The 18,457-nt window shown below is 35.1% G+C and overlaps 1 protein-coding gene across 31 annotated transcripts in view; it reads left to right on the forward strand.

Annotated features, from left to right (window-relative positions):
* The window catches only part of Tbc1d5 (TBC1 domain family member 5), a 453,313-nt gene that overhangs the window by 107,305 nt on the left and 327,551 nt on the right, over window positions 1–18,457 (forward strand). For 5 of the 31 annotated variants that reach the window (XM_076557543.1, XM_076557558.1, XM_076557564.1 and 2 more), the window contains one exon: window positions 5,612–5,722. The exons of the other annotated variants lie outside the window; for them this stretch is intronic. The gene's annotated coding sequence lies outside the window, so the exon portion shown is untranslated. The remainder of the gene's footprint in view (window positions 1–5,611; window positions 5,723–18,457) is intronic. 31 annotated transcript variants of the gene reach the window in all.

Genomic DNA, 18,457 nt, shown 5'->3' on the forward strand with positions numbered 1-18,457 from the left:
TGAATCTGGACTTTTGTCTTTTTTTTCTTTAAGGTATACATTTTTAAAAGATTTCTTTATAATATTCTGCATTTCTTTGGGATCTGTTGTAATGTTCCATCTCTGATTATGATTATTTGGATTTCTCTTTGTTAATCGGACTAAGAGTCGATGACCTTGTTTATCTTTTCAAAAAACCTGCTTCTAGATTGGTTGATTCTCTGTATTCATTTCTTCGCCTATATTTCATTGATTTATGTTTTGATTTCTATTATTTCTTTCTGTCTACTGGATTTTACTTTGGCTTCTTCTTTGCTGCCAAATTCTTGAGTTGCATCATAAGTCACTTATTAATGCTCTTTTTAATTTTTAAAATTTTCATGTAGGAACTTAGAGCTATTGATTTCCCTCATAGGACTGCTTTCAATGTTTCTCAGCTTTTTCACATTGTATTTTCATTTTTATTTAGTTTTGGAATTTTTTTTCTTTCTTGCTTTTCTTTGACCTGTTTATCATTCAGTAATGGTTGTTTAATATCCATGAGTTATTGTGATTACTGTAGTTTTTTTTTCCTGCTGATTTTAAGTTTTGTTTTTAAGTAAGATGGATACATTGAGCCATGTCAGTAATATTGTATTTGGTCAGAATTGTTTTGTCTCCCAGTATATGGTTTATTTTATAGACACTTCCATAAAGTGCTGAGTACAGTGTATATTATTTGTCATCTGATTATGATATTCTATAGATAGTTGTTAGGTCACTTATATGTATGATGTCACTTAATTCTGATGTTTCTCTCTTTAGTTTTTACCAGATGACCTGTCTATTGCAGAACACTGGGTATTGAAATACTGAATATTTGAGTTAGGGTTAATTTTTGTCTTGAAGTCCAGTCATATGCACCCATATTTGGTACATATATGTTTAAGATTATAATGTCTTTTTGGCTAGTTTTTCCCCAGATCAGAATGAAGTATCCTTCTTTACCCTTTTTGATTAATTTTAGGTTGCAATATGTTTTGCCATATATTAAGATAGTGACAGTTGCTTCCTGGCTCCATTTATTTGTAATACCTTTTCTTATCCTTTCATTGAGAAGTGTTTCCTCTTCTTAAAATTGAGTTTTTTTTTTTTTTTTTTTTTTTTTTTTTTTTGGTTTTTCGAGACAGGGTTTCTCTGTGTAGCTTTGCGCCTTTCCTGGAGCTCACTTGGTAGCCCAGGCTGGCCTCGAACTCACAGAGATCCGCCTGGCTCTGCCTCCCGAGTGCTGGGATTAAAGGCGTGCGCCACCAACGCCCGGCAAAATTGAGGTTTTTATAGAAAACAAAAAACTGGAGTTTATTAATCTGTTACACTACTACTTATATTTTGACTAGGGAATTCAGGCCATGGATATCGTTCTGTATGTTGTCGATGTGTTGCTCTGATTGGTTAATAAATAAAGTGCTGATTAGCCCGTAGCCAGGCAGGAAGTATAGGTGGGACAAAGAGAGAGGAGAATTCTGGGAGCAGGAAGGCTGAATCAGGAGTTGCCAGCCAGACACAGAGGAAGCAAGATGTAGAGATACTGGTGAGCCACGTGGCAAGGTATAGATTTATAAAAATGGGTTAATTTAAGATGTGAGATCTAGCTAGCAAGAAGCCTGAGCCATTAGGCCATACAGTTCGTAATTAATATAAGCCTCTCTGTGTTTATTTGTGTCTGCATGGCTGTGGGCCCAGGTGGGACTGGAGAAAACTCCAGCTACAAATCAGGCCATTGATATTTAAAGTTATTATTGAAAGATGTGGTGTGTTCTACCCTCTCCTAAATATTTTAGATTTGATCTTTTCATGGTGTTCTAATTTCTGGCATACTGTGTTTGTATGTGTTTTTATTTTTTCATATTCTTTGATTAATGCTCCAGTTTCTCTTTCCATTCCAATCCTGGTGTCTATCTTCTTTATCCATTCTATTGGAAAGACTTTCCCTCTGAGTTTTCTGATGGGATTGAGCTTTTCAAGTCCATCTTCATTTCAACTTGAGTTTTCTCTTGTATTTCTGTCTCTATATGGAATTCAGTTTTTAAAATCTGAATTATCTTCATTTTATTCAGGTGAATGTTTGTGTTGTCTTGGACTTTTACCCAGAGATTTATAACTATCATCTTTAAGTTCATTAAGGCATTTGTTTGTGTCCTTTTGAATTCCTTGAATTCTTTATGTTTGCAGTTATTATTTAAATTCTGTGTCCTGGGACTCATTTAAACAATTCTCATTGGCCAGTATTTTTTGGGACTAGTATGTTTTCATGGTGGGGCACATATTGGTTTGTTATTTCATATAGATTGGTTTTGTGATGTTATGATGTTACAGTGGGCATGTAGGTTCTTTAATTGGTTTTGTGTCGAGTAAGGTGTGAAGAGTTGGTAGGTCAGTCTTTCAGATACACGATTTTGATTTTTGTTTGGAGAGACAAAAATTCCAATTCATTTGTTATCAAGAAAGTGACTCATGGCTGGATCTGCCTGGACAGTTGAACAAGCTGAGGTCATCGTATGCAGGCGTTAATCTGTGTTACTCATCAGGTTGTGATGTTGTACAGGATGTTACAGCCTCTGTTAGACATTGGAATGTGAATGGAATGGTCTGGCAGAGATCTGGAACAGTCACCTGGCTGGGTTGATGGATAAACTCTGTGAAGCCAGCTTTGCCTGGGATTGTAGATGCCATCTGTGGGACTAGGCTGGGCTAGTACATAAGCTGAAAGACCCCAGCTAGGCTAGGAAAGGAGAGGATGGCTTGGCTTTTCATTTAATTTGGAAGTTAGGAAGAGGTCAAAAAGACTCAAATAGTATTAGAAATATGATTTCATGATTTTTTTAAACTATATTGAGGCCTTAGTTAATATCTGACCATTGCAAGCACATATGTGAAAACTCCTAGGATTTCAGTATTATTTTACAAAGCTATTTACTTCTTTTGATTACATTTTAAAATTATATTCAATAAAATTTTGGATTTCTGCCTATCTAGACTTTTCCCTAGGAACACACAGTTTTGAAATTAAAAAACAACAAGATGCATAGTCAGGGAGGGAGGGAGGGAGGGAGGGAGGGAGGGAGGGAGGGAGGGAGGGAGGGAGGGAGAGAGAGAGAGAGAGAGAGAGAGAGAGAGAGAGAGAGAGAGAGAGAGAGTCAGTCCTTAGGCCTTAAATATGCATGTTAATTAGGAAAAATTATAAAAATATGAAACCAGATGTTACATAAATTATTTGATTCCCAGGATAGCAGTAACTTATACACTGACAATATTTTTATATTTGCATGTGTATATCTATTTTCTATTTCTAGATTTCCCAATATTTATGCAATTCCCGTGAAAATAACCAGAAAAGGAATTGGCAGCCCCTGCTTTGAAATGGTGGTCAAGAATTCTGTATGGGGACTGCTGAGGAAGCCAGTTGTTGTGTGCAGCCTTGCTCTGGGGATGGCCTTCTGGGTTTACTAACTTTGCCTATATTGTGCCCCTTTTCTTCTTTCTTCTTTTCACTAATGGCGTATCAGTTTCTTCTTTTACCAAATATACCTTGTCACAGCATAGCTACTTAATGACCTTTGCAATGTAAGAAATCAAAAATCAAATTGAAATTTAAATGCATATAAAGTGTATGTTTAAAAATAGAAATTAAAATTACTTGGGATACTTACTGTGTTGTTACTTTTTTTTTTAAAATTTGAGTACATTCAAGTTTCTTAAAGAAAGAGCTGTCATTCTTCAAATAGTGACATCACTGGAGTGTGACTATATATAAAGTATTATTTAAGTATTTAGTCCTCAAATACAAATATTTTGTAGTTGAAAGATAAATATTTTTCACTTTTAAAAGTCATCTGTAGAATAAAGTGGTCTGTTTTTTCATATGACCAAGATGAAGAAGAGACATTTGTTTTAGTGTTAGCAATTGTTAGTTTAACCATAGACAAATAAGGTGTGTATATTTTATTGTCATAGAAACTGCTTGACAATACTTCTATATTCTCCATATATACAGAATAATTTAGCAAACTATTGTTTATAGTTTTTTAGATATGACCTAAAAGGTAAGATAAGGAAATACTGCCAAAAATACATAAACCATGAATTATTTTCAATAAAATAAATCTAACTATATAAAATGATTTCTGAATATCTTTTTTTCCAAAAGGGTATGACTTTTGTTATTTAGTTTAGTGATCATATCATGCTGTACTGTGTTTGAAACAGTACGTTCTTCTTGAACCACAGTAATTTTAAGCTAGATTTGTTGCAGTTTTTATATCTATGTTGTTGATTTATACTTGACATTTCATCACTGCACTGTTCCTTTTTATACATATGATGAATCATCAATAATGCCAGGTTGTTGAATAGTAAGGAGTAATGTGTAAATACCAATTAGTGAAGGAAAAAGAGGCCATGAGTGTGAAGGAGAGTAGGGAAGGATGTATAGGTGTGTTTGGAGGGAGGAAAGGGCAGGAAGAAATGTTGTAATTAAATTATAATCTCAAAAAGAAAACACCAAACACTGCCTAATATTTTTTATAGAATTACTTTTTTTTTTTACAGAGTTCTTTAGTTAACTTGGTTATCCTCAAGAACTTCAGTGTAATTATTTGGGGTTTATGTAGAAAGATCTGTGTTGAGTATGTTTTTGAAGTATATTATTAAAGAAAATACTTTTTTCTTTAGGAAAAGAATATGGAATTAATTTTTAATTTATAAATATTATTAAATTATTTTGATACATCCATATTCTAAACTTCACTTTTTGTTAGTTTTAGAAATATACTTCCGATGGAATTTTGTTTTTCCAAAGTTAGATCACTATTTAATGAATTATATTCTTTTAAAAATGTGGTAATATTTTACTATGCATTATGATTTCAACAGTTTTCTGTCATTTCAACCTTTATATCATTTTCGTGAAAAATGAAGTGGTAACAGTGATTTGTTTTCATGAGCAAGATCTTTTTGGTTCTCAGCTCTTTTTCTGGGTTATAATGTAGTATACTTGCCAATTTAAAATGTCTTCTGGGAGTTAAATGGGTGATGAAACAACAGTTAACCAGTAGGCTGAGGCTTCTTTCTAAGAACCTGGAATCTTGGCATCAATTAATTCAGTCTGTCTTGCAATTGTTGTTTGATTTAGCATTCCTACTAAAGTAGCAACACTAGAAACTTTTGTATTAATTATTCTATGTAACCGTTTTTCAATAACTTAGTTCAGGGAGAAATCAGCTTCTCTCTCAGTTTTTGATTCCTCTTCAATTCCTATTTGTCAATAAAGGCAGTGTTTGGTGAAAAACTTTGAAATAAGCTAAAGTTGTCTTCAAACACTTCTATAGTCCAGTGAAAGTTCTCCTAGAATATGAGCACAAATTTGCTCAACATTTAACGGTTGAATATTCTTAATGCTCTCAGTACAGTATTGTGGTCCATAAAACTTCTGGATGTATTTGTATGCTTCTGCAAAAATTAGGTTGTGGGGTCCCTTGGGAATAAAGTTGCCCATCAACATAGTTACTCAAAGGTTACTCATGGTCTCCTTCTACTTCCTACATTCTGTCACCAGATTCTTTTCCTTTCTGTTTTTAACCCTCTTCTCATTTAGCTCAGTCATGCTGGAGTGCTTCTCTGAGATATTTCTCCACAGAACAGAGAGTTTGCCTCATGGATGACCTTCTGGCTTCTGCTTCTACTGCATGCATTTTCACACCAAAGGGTAAACAATAGTAACTTGTGCTAGAAATGTTTTTTTCCCTTTAGCTGTTCTTAAGGATGCAGTGTTTTCTTTTTCAGAGTTAGGGAGTTTTCGAGGGTACTAAATATATGTATGCTTGAGTCTGTGATAAGAGTTCACGTTCAAGAAACTTAAATGCATGTGATAGTTTGCCAAGAGAATGTATATAGCATGGCTTTAGAAATATTTTCCTGGTTATGCTTTTAATGTTCATAAGCTTTTTATGTAATGTTTTATCTTTTAGACATTCAATATATTTGTTAAGGCATAGGAAGTTAGCATAAATTTAGAGTTGACAATATCTCAGTATCTGAAGATATAGTTAGTGGCATAGTGTTTACCTTGAGATAGTTTCCTAGTAATTCTGCAAAAAGAAAAAAGGATTGAAGTTCATTTGCACACACCTCCCCCGGCCCCCACAATAACCCATAGTAAGATATAAATTTTCAATTACTAGCCAATTCCTACAAGTATAAGGGAAACTGAAACAAAGATTCAAATTATTTTTCTATTAAGGACTTGGAGTGTACTTTGGAATATACTTGGATTATTTTTTTGTTGCTTTGATAAAATAATATGACCAAAAGTAACTTAAAAAGGAAAACTTTTTTTCTTGGCTAACAGTTTTCCATAAGCATAGAGACCATAACAGTGGGAGAAACCTGGCACCAGGAGTTTCCTAGTGCTCGGTTCTTGGAAGTACTTGGTACATAACAATAATTAGAAATAAGGTGTATTAGACATGCTGTCATGTCTTGATTTACTTTAAAGGCATGTTCCAGTTCATTCCATTTCTTCTTTAAGTAGGAATAAAAATTCTCATTTTCTTTTGGGATGGACTTACATTATATCATGGTCATCCGTGGTATGATTTTTGTGTTTAGGTTAATAACTTAAAAATAAACAATTTACAGAGACCTTTTCCTTAAAAGCACAAAATTATTTGGGGGAAGTAAAAACCTCAATGGAAAAATACACCAACTCTTTTCTTTGTTACTTTCCCTGAGAGCTGTATTTATACTTGAACCTCTGTCCACTTATCCTATTGTTATCTGTATAGGACTTTATGCAAGTGGTGTATTCTGAGTTACACAGAAGGATGGATGACTCTGTCTTTTTACCCAAGTGAGATATATTAATAGAGAAGATGTTTGAGAGGTGAACAGCTGTGATAATCTGCTTATTTATAAATTTTAAAATGCCAACTTTGAGGGTAAAACCAATGTGAATGAATTTATTCCACTTGGTTCACAAGTGTTAACAACCAAACTATTTATGGTAACTACTCTTATACTTGAATATTTACTTTTTTTTTTTTTTTTTTTTTTGATTCATGGTTTCTCTGTGTAGCTTTGCGGATTTCCTGAAACTCACTTGGTAGCCCAGGCTGGCCTCGAACTCACAGAGATCCGCCTGCCTCTGCCTCCCAAGTGCTGGGATTAAAGGCGTGCGCCACCAACGCCCGGCCGAATATTTACTTCTTAATATGTCCATTTTTACTTTAATTAGATAATGGAAGAAGAACTATTTTCTTTTTGCCAAATTAATTGTAAAATTTTAAAAGTTTTTGTTGTGTGTGTACTTGATGGAACCCTTGTTGTTGTGATTGTAGGGAAACAGCCAATCTGAAGTGGAAATGAGATGAAGGAACTAAAAAGATCTATTTCACTTTCTTTCCCTCTCCCTTTGACAAGGGTTATGACAAGTAGTGAGTGATCCCAGTTCACCCCAGACTTTCCACTTTAGCAGTCTTCTAAGCTGTCTGTAGACCTGAAAGGAGCAGCAGGAGGCCACAGATAAACCAACTCTTTATGACTATAAGTGGGTTTCTTTTTCACATGTGTTTAAGTTAAGTAAGTTCATTAGGTATTTCTATTTTAAATTGAAATCTGAAACATTGAAATATTTTTTCTTATTTTAAGAATTTTTTGTAGCTAGTCAAGAGTTGACTCATTAAAATGAAAATTGTCATAATCTTTCATTTGTAATGATTCACATGCAGCTACTACCCATTGCACTGATTGTTGAAATAATACAGTTTTAATTATCAAAAATATGTGTATTAATGTCATTGATGATAGGAAATATAATTTCCTATGTTAAGAGTTATTGTTTATTTTGATATTAGTGAACATTGACTAAACATATTTGAACAGTAAATTATTTTAATATGTTAAAACCTCTTATGTACTTCTCTTCAAAATATCACATATTTTTGGACCCTTCATAGTATCTAACTGAAAGGTTGAAAGTTTCACATGGTCAGAAATAACATTTAAGACAGGAACTGAGGTACACATCAGTCAGTGGGAGACCATTTGCTTTGCATGTCCAAAGATTTAGTCCCCAGTATCACACAGTTTATGTATACACATATGTATATATACCTGTAAAAATGTCATCATATCATATGTATATATGTGTGTGTGTTTGTAAACTGTACTAAATAGTTTGCCTAGATACTATTTACAAGCAATTTTAAATATAATTTCTCAAAATAAATAGCCATTTTGTGTTAGTTTTGTGTGCAGATATTGTAGTTTTCATAAGTAGTGCATCGGAATTACATAGCTAAATGAGCTTATCAGTCTTAGTTCAGTCCTATATTATTTGACATTAGTCCAGTGAGATTTTACAAGTCTCAAAAGTATGCTTGTTACTACTGTTTTATAGTGTACAAGTTTTACTTATGTCCTGTTAACTTCCCATTGAAGTAACTGATTAAAGAATATTGTATACAAGTAAATTTTAAAACCTTGATATTATTTTAATCTGATAACAAATGAGTTCAGGTTCAAGTCCTTTTGGTTGTTGGTTACAAATCTAAACCTGTATTTTTGGGATTTATGAGGATAAGTCCTGCTTTGGCAATCTTGTAGATCCTCAAGAGAATAGTTAAACAGTGATTAATCATTGTTTCTCCACTGAGTGTGCAGAAAAGAATGGAAAAGCGGCATTTCACACTTCTGAAGCAATTAATCCCCATGATCTTAGCCAGGTTTGTCTTGTAGATAAGTCAGGATACAAAACGCTACCTAATTTATCAATGTATGCATGCCATAAAGTATAAAACACACAATTTATTTCATATCATTTATAGTCAAATGTAAAAAAAGAGTGACTTTGCCATATCCAAGAGTGTTTCCTACATTACCTTCATATAAACTAAGTACCGGAGATTACAATGGGATTCCTGTTTACTGTGCACATCTGGTGCAGTCACTATGCATTTTCTCATTCACTTGCTGGCATTTTTAGTGATTGTGGCATAAATCACCTTGCTAATCAGAAACATAAGTGACGGGAAGTCATCTCCTTTTTTTGAACAATGGGAAAAAACATATGGCTTTTTAGACAGTACTTGGCTGTTATACTGTTTATGTGGCAGTATTTTCTGGATTTAGAATTTCATATTAATTGTAGTGCTTTGGTCTAAGACATTAAACACCGAGGGCTTGAGGTCAAAGTATTTATTTTATATCATTTTTATAATGAAAAGATGAAATCCCATGCCTTATCTTTTTAAAAAAAATTGTAATACAAACAAATTGGGAATAAAAGTTTAAGCTGAAGATGCATTGAAGAAAGTACACATATTTACATGTTTGTGTGCCTGTACCTGCATGTATATATTAGAATACCTAGTTATGTTTTTAATTTTATCTCTTGAAGCAGTTCATTGAGCACAATACAACCACTGTCCTTAAAGTGCTTAAATGTAAGATGAATTGTATTTTGATGATTTTTTTAAAAGTGGGCACTATGTCTGCATATAATTTAATGAAAAAATCAAAAATTGAAATTTTCCAGTACTTAAGAAATGTATGTGTATATGCAGAGGACCTAGCTCAGACCCATACAGGGTCTGTGTCACTTCAGTCTCTGTGAGCCCCTTTGAGCTCTGCTTAGTTGATTCTGTGAACATGCCATGTTCTCATGGTATCCTTGACCCCTCTGACTCCTACAGTCCTTCCTCTCCTTCTTCTGCTGGGTTCCCCTGGCCTCACCTAGTGTTTGGCTGTGGGTCTCTGAATCAGCTCCCATTGGTTGCTCAATGATGTTCCTCTGATGGCAATTGGGCTAAGCAATGATCTATGAGCATAGCTGAATATCATTAGGAATCATTTCAGTGGCCTACCCCCGCCCCATAAGTCATGTTTGGTTCTATCCTGGGTCTCTGGCCTGTCCTGCCTCTGGTTCCTGGCCATCCAGTCAGTGTCAGGTATGGGCTCTCTCTTGTGGTGTAGGTTTCAAGTTGGATCAGTCATTGATTGGCTACTTGCACAATTTCTGGGCAACCTATACCCCAGCATAGGGTATCTTGCAGGCAGGACAGATTGTAGGTCGAAGGTTTTGTGACTGGGTTGATGTCCAGGATTCACTGCTAGGATCCTTACTTGCTTAAGAAGATGGCTACTTTGGGGTCAGTATCCCCTGTTACTAGGAGACTAGGGTTCAGTTTCTTAGATTCCAGGGAGTTTCCACTGCACTAGGTTTCTACATTGCCCTCCAAGTTCTAGTCATCTTTCCTTCCACCTCTAGTACTCTCTCCCTCCACTCCCCCAGTCTTATCCCTACTGTTCCGCCCCCCAAATCTGTTCTATTTCCTTTTTTGTGGGAGATCCATGCATCACCTGTAGAGCTTTCCTTGTTACTTAGCCTCTCTGGGTCTGTGAATTATAGCATGATTATCTTTTACATAACAGCTAATATTCACATATTTGTGAGTACATACCATGTTTGTCTTTATAGGTTTGGGTTGCCTCATAATGATGATCTTTTCTAGTTCCATTGATTTGCCTACCCATATCATGATGTCATTGTTTTTAACAGCTGAGTAGTACTCCATTGTGTCATTGTGCCACATGTTTTTAGGTCCTCTGAATATATGTTATGGTTGTGTAGCTTGGTATTCTTGTGGGACTTCCGACAATGGGAATAGGGAATGTCTCTGACTCTTCTGCTTGCTCTTGAGATCCTTTTCCTCCTACTGGGTTACCTTGCCCAGCCTTGATATAAAGATTTGTGCCCTTGTTACTGTGTCTTGTTAGCCCATGTTAGGTAGATATCCCTGGGAAACCTGATCTTTTTTTTTTCCTTTCCTTCCTTCCTTCCTTCCTTCCTTCCTTCCTTCCTTCCTTCCTTCCTTCCTTCCTTCCTTCCTTCCTTCCTTCCTTCCTTCCTTCCTTCCTTCCTTCCTCCCTCCCTCCCTCCCTCCCTCCCTCCCTCCCTCCCTCCCTCCCTCCCTCCCTCCCTCCCTCCCTCCCTCTTTCTTTCTTTCTTTCTTTCTTTCTTTCTTTCTTTCTTTCTTTCTTTCTTTCTTTCTTTCTTTCTTTCTTTCTTTCTTTCTTTCTTTTTCTTTCCTTTCTTTCGAAAAAGAGTAGTGGACCTGGGGGAGAGGGGAGGTTGGAAGAGGGGGAGGGACTGGGGGGGGGTGGAGGGAGGAGAAACTGCGTGTAGCTATGCATGTTGAAACTTACCTATAATATTACCTTTGGAGAAGGTGGGGGAGGAGTGTTGTGAGTTTGAGACTATGTAGGCTACATAGTTAGACCCTGTCCTTCCAACTTTCACCTAACAAATAGTGAGGTATTAAAAACATCAGAACCCAATCATTAAAATGTATGCTATTCTATTGGAAGTAGTCGTACATAATCCAACAAAGTATCTAGAATGCTTCTGTGAGCATTCTTTAGTAAATTGATAAGTAACTATTAAAAATATTTACTATAAATGGAGATAACATTTGTCTTGCATGAACTAGTATTTTTGTTAAAATGTCAATCATAACAATTTGTATTGTGGATTTGTAGACTTTATAGATAATGGAACAGTATGAATAGAAACAGTTTTTAAAAAGTACCTGAATTTTTAAAAATATTCATATTTACTCATTTTGATTTAGGAATTTTTATTATTGTCTCAAGGATCACCTCCATTAGGTTATCCACAGATTGAATAAAAGCAATAAAAGCAGTTTGAAACAAAATTTTTTTTATAATTACCTGTATATAGGTGAGTATCTGAGTATGAGTATTGCAGGTGCCTGTGGAAGCCAGAGAACAGCATCAGATCCTTGGATCAGGTATGAGTTGTCCAATTTAGGTGCTGGAAATTAACCTTTGTCTTCTGTAAGAGCAGTATGAACTCTTTACTGTTGTGCTATCTCTGTAGCCCTGATTTTTGTTTAATTTTTAAAATCATTACTTGTTTCAAATATGCCACCATTCGCATTCTAGAATGATATGGTATGCTAAAATTTTGAATTATACTTACAGTTGAATTACATATGATAATTATTTCTAAATAAATTTTTAAAATTAAAACTTAAAAAAATAACTGTACTCCACATCATACCATTCACCTCTTGTCCATTCTTATTTCTTTTATGCATTTAAAGCCTTTGCCCTTTCTGGTCTTCATTTTTATCATATTAATTTTAAATTAATTTTTCTGATAGAAACCAATTTAAAAGTAGTATAATTTTAAACATATATATTTCATTTTTGTTCACCATAATACAGATTCTAGGAGAACAGAGTTTTAAAACTTCAGGAAATTACATTTGAACAAATGACTAAAAGTATCAAAACCAATATGCAAAAATAAAGATCTGGTTTTCGTAACTGAGCACCCTGGGTTTTGCTGGATACCTGGAGTGAAAATTTCTGGCATCAAGGGCTTGATGGAATTATATTAACCAAAAGCATTTTCTCATTCAGCCTGCTTTGAAAACTAGTGTTCTCGCCGGGCGTTGGTGGCGCACGCCTTTAATCCCAGCACTCGGGAGGCAGAGCCAGGCGGATCTCTGTGAGTTCGAGGCCAGCCTGGGCTACCAAGTGAGCTCCAGGAAAGGCGCAAAGCTACACAGAGAAACCCTGTCTCGAAAAACCAAAAAAAAAAAAAAAAAAAAAAAAAAAAAAAAAGAAAACTAGTGTTCTCATTTCTCTCTATATATATCTAAATGTTTGGACGAAATTAGAGTGTCAGGGATGCAGATACTCATTGTATATTTTCTGTAAAATGTTTTGGTTTTAGAGAATTTGCATTATTTTTTAAACCATCCTATTCTTTGTCTTATATATGATTAGGTTATGTTGGTACATATTTCTAACTAAAAAAGATACTAAAATGAGCACTAAAACTAAAAGTTCTTATTCTTTATTATGTTTTCATGACATAAAGAACAAACGTGTAATACCACCACTGATTGTCCTCTGCCCTACAGTGTTTGCCTGCTGCCCTTTCAGCCATCTTTTTCATTTATATTTGTAAGAACAGATAGTTCCAGACAGAAGGGTGAAAACTCTTCAGCATGACCTAGGCTTGAGACCTAGGTCATCCTTGCTGTCTAACCTACTCTATGAGAACTCTGTGATTTTGTGATTCAGACATTAATCTTTTCATGGTAGTGCTATCATGACCTAGTTACTTAACATGATGTCAACTTCCCAAAGGTTCCAGTGTCTCAACAGCACCTCAGTTTTAGGCTCATTAAGGTTGGGGGACACTGTCAAGCCATAGCAACTGATAATAGTCTGTTGTTAGAGTAAAGTTAAATGAATTCAGCTTGTGTTCTGCTTTGTCAGAACTACTACTCTGGGCATTTATCAGAAGCGTATGGAAATAGAAATATGATTGGATGAGTACAAGAAAAGTAAAATCACAACAAGAGAATTAGGGATTTTACTCTAAAACAATGGTTCTCAGCCTGTGGGTCACAACCCCTTTGGGGGTGAAAGGATCCTTTTATAAGGATCTCCTAAAGCATTGAAAAGCACAGAGATTTACATTACTGATGGTAGTGATGAGAGCAGCAGGTGACAATTGAGGTTCAGGGTGTTGGTCCACCAGGAGGCAACCCTCTGGTGGATAATTCTTGGGTAGGAAAGGACCCAGAGACTCCCAAGCCCCCATGCCTTATTGTGCCTTTACATAACCTGTTGTTGCTGTCTTTCCCTGATACCTGGCTTGGTTGAATTGGGTGTGGGGAAATTCCCCACTGCCTGTAAGGTAGTGCATTTATCTCTTGGAAACTTCCCATTCTACTGGGCTGTTTTACCTGCAAATTATTATGAAGATGATTTTCTCCCTAATCTGTACAGTCTAATTGTTTTAGCTTATACAGTGCTTTGATGAATAAAAGTATATACAAGGATATGTTTCACAGCTCAAGATCTATGAATTCCACCTTAGAAGGTGCTTTAGATTACAACTCAGGTTAATGATTAGGAGAACAATTGAATTCCCTGGAAGCCAGGCTAGCCTTAATTCTCTTAATACTAAGGTCTCGATGTGCATCATTTGGATGAAACAAAGTCTTGTAATAACTTCAGGTTAGATCAGATGTTTTGACAATAACTTTAAGGTGAAAAAAAAAAACCCACAGATAGCAGAGGTTTAAATTACAAAGTGCCCAACTGTAAAGGTTGGTTGTTGATCAAAGGTGATCATTAACTCCTTGTACCCATTCCTGCCCTTAATCTCCTGATATAAGAGGCTATTGATAATGGGTATACACCCTAAGAATCTAAAGTATAGCAGACGGACTGTCTTTTATGTACAAAAGTGTAGGTTTGTGATTCCTATAGGATTCCTGGTAAGATTAACTTTCAAGATAGACAATAGAATTCTTTCTTGGTAGCCTCGGCATGTGGCCTGCCAGCAAGGGAGTTGGCTATGAAAAGATGCTTTCTGTCTGCTCATGCTCTGTTGATCTGCAGTAAATTATGTAGATGTAAATGTATATGGGATATTGGGATGGCTTTGTTTTTAATAATGTAAGGAAGATGAAAAACATGTTACCTGTATGCTGTAGGAATTTAGAAAAATCATTATATGGCATAGAGATTAAAATGGACAGATGTTTTTTAGAAGTACCTTGACCTTGAAGAATCCTTGTGGAAAACAATGATTGTTTTGCTGAGGGGGCCATGTGGCCATCCCATGACTTTGATCACAAGACACCTCAGGCACATTTGGGGCTCTTGTATTATTGTGTATTGCATACAATGCATAGTGAAAGGCTAGTGCCTTGGAGGCATGTGAGGCTACCCTTCAGCAAGACATGTAAATTAAGGTTAGGGACCTTGGTATGAGGAAATACTTTATATAATAATCTATAAATACACTTGTGTACAGCTGTTTGCTGCCCAAAGCCAGCCAATCCCATGCCAGCCGATTCCAGCCCAGTCAGTCCATCAGAAGAGGCTGATGAATCAAGAAGGAAATGATCAAGAGAATGTGTGAGTGCCTTTTTCCTGACCCCCACAGATAGAAAAGTCCAGTATGTGCCAATGCTGTGGATTTTCCCTTGGAGCCCTGTGCTTCCTAGAGGCTAATCCTCAAGGCAGCAATACATTATGATTCATAACTAGCAAAATTACAGTTATGAAGTAGACCTCAGAATTCCTAGAACACTTGGGAGGTAAATTTGAGGAATTCCATGGAGACTTTTCAGAGAACATACAGGCTGGACATGTGAAGAATGTTGAAAGAAGGACTAGAAAGTAAAATGCAGATAGAAATACTACTACAGCAGCCCCCAAAACACTACAAGCAAGTAATTAGGTTTTTATGCTAAAAAATGCTGAGACTTGAGATTGTATTTTTGAAGAGCCTTATTCATTATGTTATGTTTGAGCTTTTTAAATTTTTTTTCTTTAGAAGGAAAAAGGAAAATTGGAAGACTGATGGAACAGAAGAGTCTCAAGTTATGATGGCAGATATTCTGACTTTTTAGGCAATTTAAGCCAGGGAGTGGTGTGATCATTTTTACATATTAGAGTTAGATAAAGAGTTGAAGAGCCAAGCACTAATTAAGGAATTATATATACATTGGGGGAGGGGGGAATTAAATTGAAAAACTGAATTAAGTTATGTCAGATGTAAGAAAGAAGAATAACTAACCCACTTAGGAGATAGATTGACCAAATCTAGCAATTGGTTGCATATGAGACAGTCTAGAGGGAAATGAAAATATTAGGCTTGGATGGCTGATTGGTTCTATTATCCATTAGTTGTTTTTTTTTCAGATACTGGGGTATAGTGTTCAGGATGACTTTGTCTAGTTATCATGTTGATTACAAATATTTAGGAAATGTTTGAATAAAAATATATGTCTCAAGCCCCGGAGATCAATTAGAGATGTATGCTAGGTATTATTAATATTAATAAATATTCTTAGCATGACCATATTCAATAATTTGCTTAGCATTCTCCAAGCACTGTATCACACATTGGTAAAGCAAAGATAAATAGGTGTGTTTTACAGGTGCAAGACTGAACAGGGATTATAAAGAAAGATAAAAGGGGATCTTGGAGAAGTTGAGTAGAATTAAGCAGTGTGATGAGAAAAAAGAAACTTGTTAAGATGAAGGAGGCAATGTGAAGTCAATGAAGACAAAGAAGCAGAAAAGAAAGTGAACAGAGGACCAGAAGTGAAGTGCTGAAAAGGGCTCATGAAATCCCTTGTGTGCATTAGAAGTGGAGTGGTGTGAGGTACAAGTCTCTCTGCCCAGAGTTAGATGGTCGATACAGCAATGAGAGCTGAAGGGTACCAGCAAAATGAACTGTCTATCTGTGAAGATCTTCTTAGTGGTGCAAGACGAAGGTTTGTTGTTCTTAACTTAGGAAAGACCTTCAAAATGTTGACATGTTGAGGTCCAAGAGTAAGGCACAGGAGGGAGAAAGAGTCTGTGATACAGGAGAGGAAGTTAAAGTAGTTCATTTTAGAACAGTGTATATGAAAAGATAAAACAACTTTGAATCAAGACTAGTAGAAAGATTAGTTTGCCAAGGAGAAGTGCTTTCAAAACATACTTTTACTAATTCTTTGAGAATTTCATACATTTTTGATCATATTTATCCTCTTCCTCCATCACCTTCCAAATCCACTCTTCATTCCATGCCTACTTTGTGTCTTTTAACCCATTGAGTTCTATTGTTGTTGCCCATATACTCTTTGGTGGGTGGCCATCTACTGGGGTGTATTAGATCTCCAAGGCCACATCCTTTAAGAAAACCAACTTTCTCCCAGCATCTTTTTTTTTTTTTTTTTTTTTTGAGATGATAAGGATCTGACAGTGTGTCTGAAAGGACTGAAAATGCAAACTTCAAATTAGTGATTGTATCTTAGGTTCTTGTTTGTTTTGCTTTTTCTTAATATCTGGATATATTACCTCTCATTTAATGAAATTGAGGATAAGGTCAAGACTCCCCCCTACTTTGGCATCCACATATTTTATAACATCTTAGTCTCAGAGACAGAGCTTGAGTCCTAGAGATGCAAGGCCAGAAGGACCTTCCTTCTAACCAGAATGGACCCCTGACTTACGGAAAAGACTTACTGTCCTTGAAAATTGTTTTCATTTTACAAACTGTTTAAGTCTCTTGAGGTGGAGTTACTGTGGACCTGTCTTAATCAGGGGTCTGTCTGAATGTATGTTTATTATATGCCAATTGGAAATTTTAAAAAAATATGGAATACATAGTAACAATTTTCACTTATGCCTAAAACCATATTTATAATTATATAATTTGTGATTATAGTATGTAAATTATAATAGAAACATTTACTGGATGATTTTCAATATTACTTTCTTAAGCAGTTGCATTTTTTCCCTTATTTCTGACAAATAATTCATTCTGTGGTTGTTTTTAAGAAATAAACTTAAATTTCTAGATTGATTGACTTCTGTCTCAACTATATAAGGTACAGTCCTCATTTTAATTACCATTTCATATGCATCATGGATAAAATTATGAAATTTTTTATATTCATGTAAATTTAAAATTAAATTCAAATTTACTACCATATGCCTCAATAGCAAACATAATATAGGCTATTATAATCATTTATATAAATTAGTGTTTAAAACCCATTCAGTATGTTTAATCAATATGTCATAAATTTCATATCTATATAGTATGTACTTTTATAGCACATACAGATTTTAAATAAAACTGAATAGACTTTTCTAGCCTGCATTATGGAGGAACTTCTGCTATCATACAATTGTCTGATTAAATATCAGCAAAGCATCATGATGCTTAAACAAGCCAATTTTATTTTCCATCAGTTTTTTTAGTTATAATTGATTATCCTCTTTCCAAATCTGTACTTGATGTGGAACAATCTAGAAAGTAAATCTTTACATAATTGTTCAAAGCATGCCTTTGTCTTTTGTCTGTGGTGATCTGCTATCCTGTGACTGTCTTTATGAAACTCAAGGCAATTACAAAGCATATACCTGTGCGTTTTGTAAATTAGTGATCATTAGAAGTATGTCAACTTTTATGGTGCCATTGGATCTTACCTTAGGTAACATGGATAGTTAATATACTAGAGATATCAAATGATCTGTAGTACAAGAGTGAAAATTGTAGCGGAGTAAATTTTTGGTAATTTTAAGATGAAAAGAACAAGTGAACTAGTGGGAGAATAAAGGCAATAATGTTATTCTTGAACAAAAACAACTGAAAAGAGAGACAATGATTTATTGCAATATACATAATACAGTTCTTATTATATTATGAAAAAAAGTGGTTTTAAATTTTAAAATTATTTTGGTTTTATTTACGTGTGTGTGCATGTGTGTGTACATCTGTGTGAAATGTCTCTGTGTGAGTGAGTGCAGATGGTGCATGCCACAGTGTTTGTGTGTGAAGGTCATAGGAAAAAATAAAGACTGCTCTCCCCTTTTACCTTGGTGTCTT

Source organism: Peromyscus maniculatus, chromosome 21, assembly GCF_049852395.1.
Source record: "Peromyscus maniculatus bairdii isolate BWxNUB_F1_BW_parent chromosome 21, HU_Pman_BW_mat_3.1, whole genome shotgun sequence".
NCBI lineage: Eukaryota > Metazoa > Chordata > Mammalia > Rodentia > Cricetidae > Peromyscus > Peromyscus maniculatus.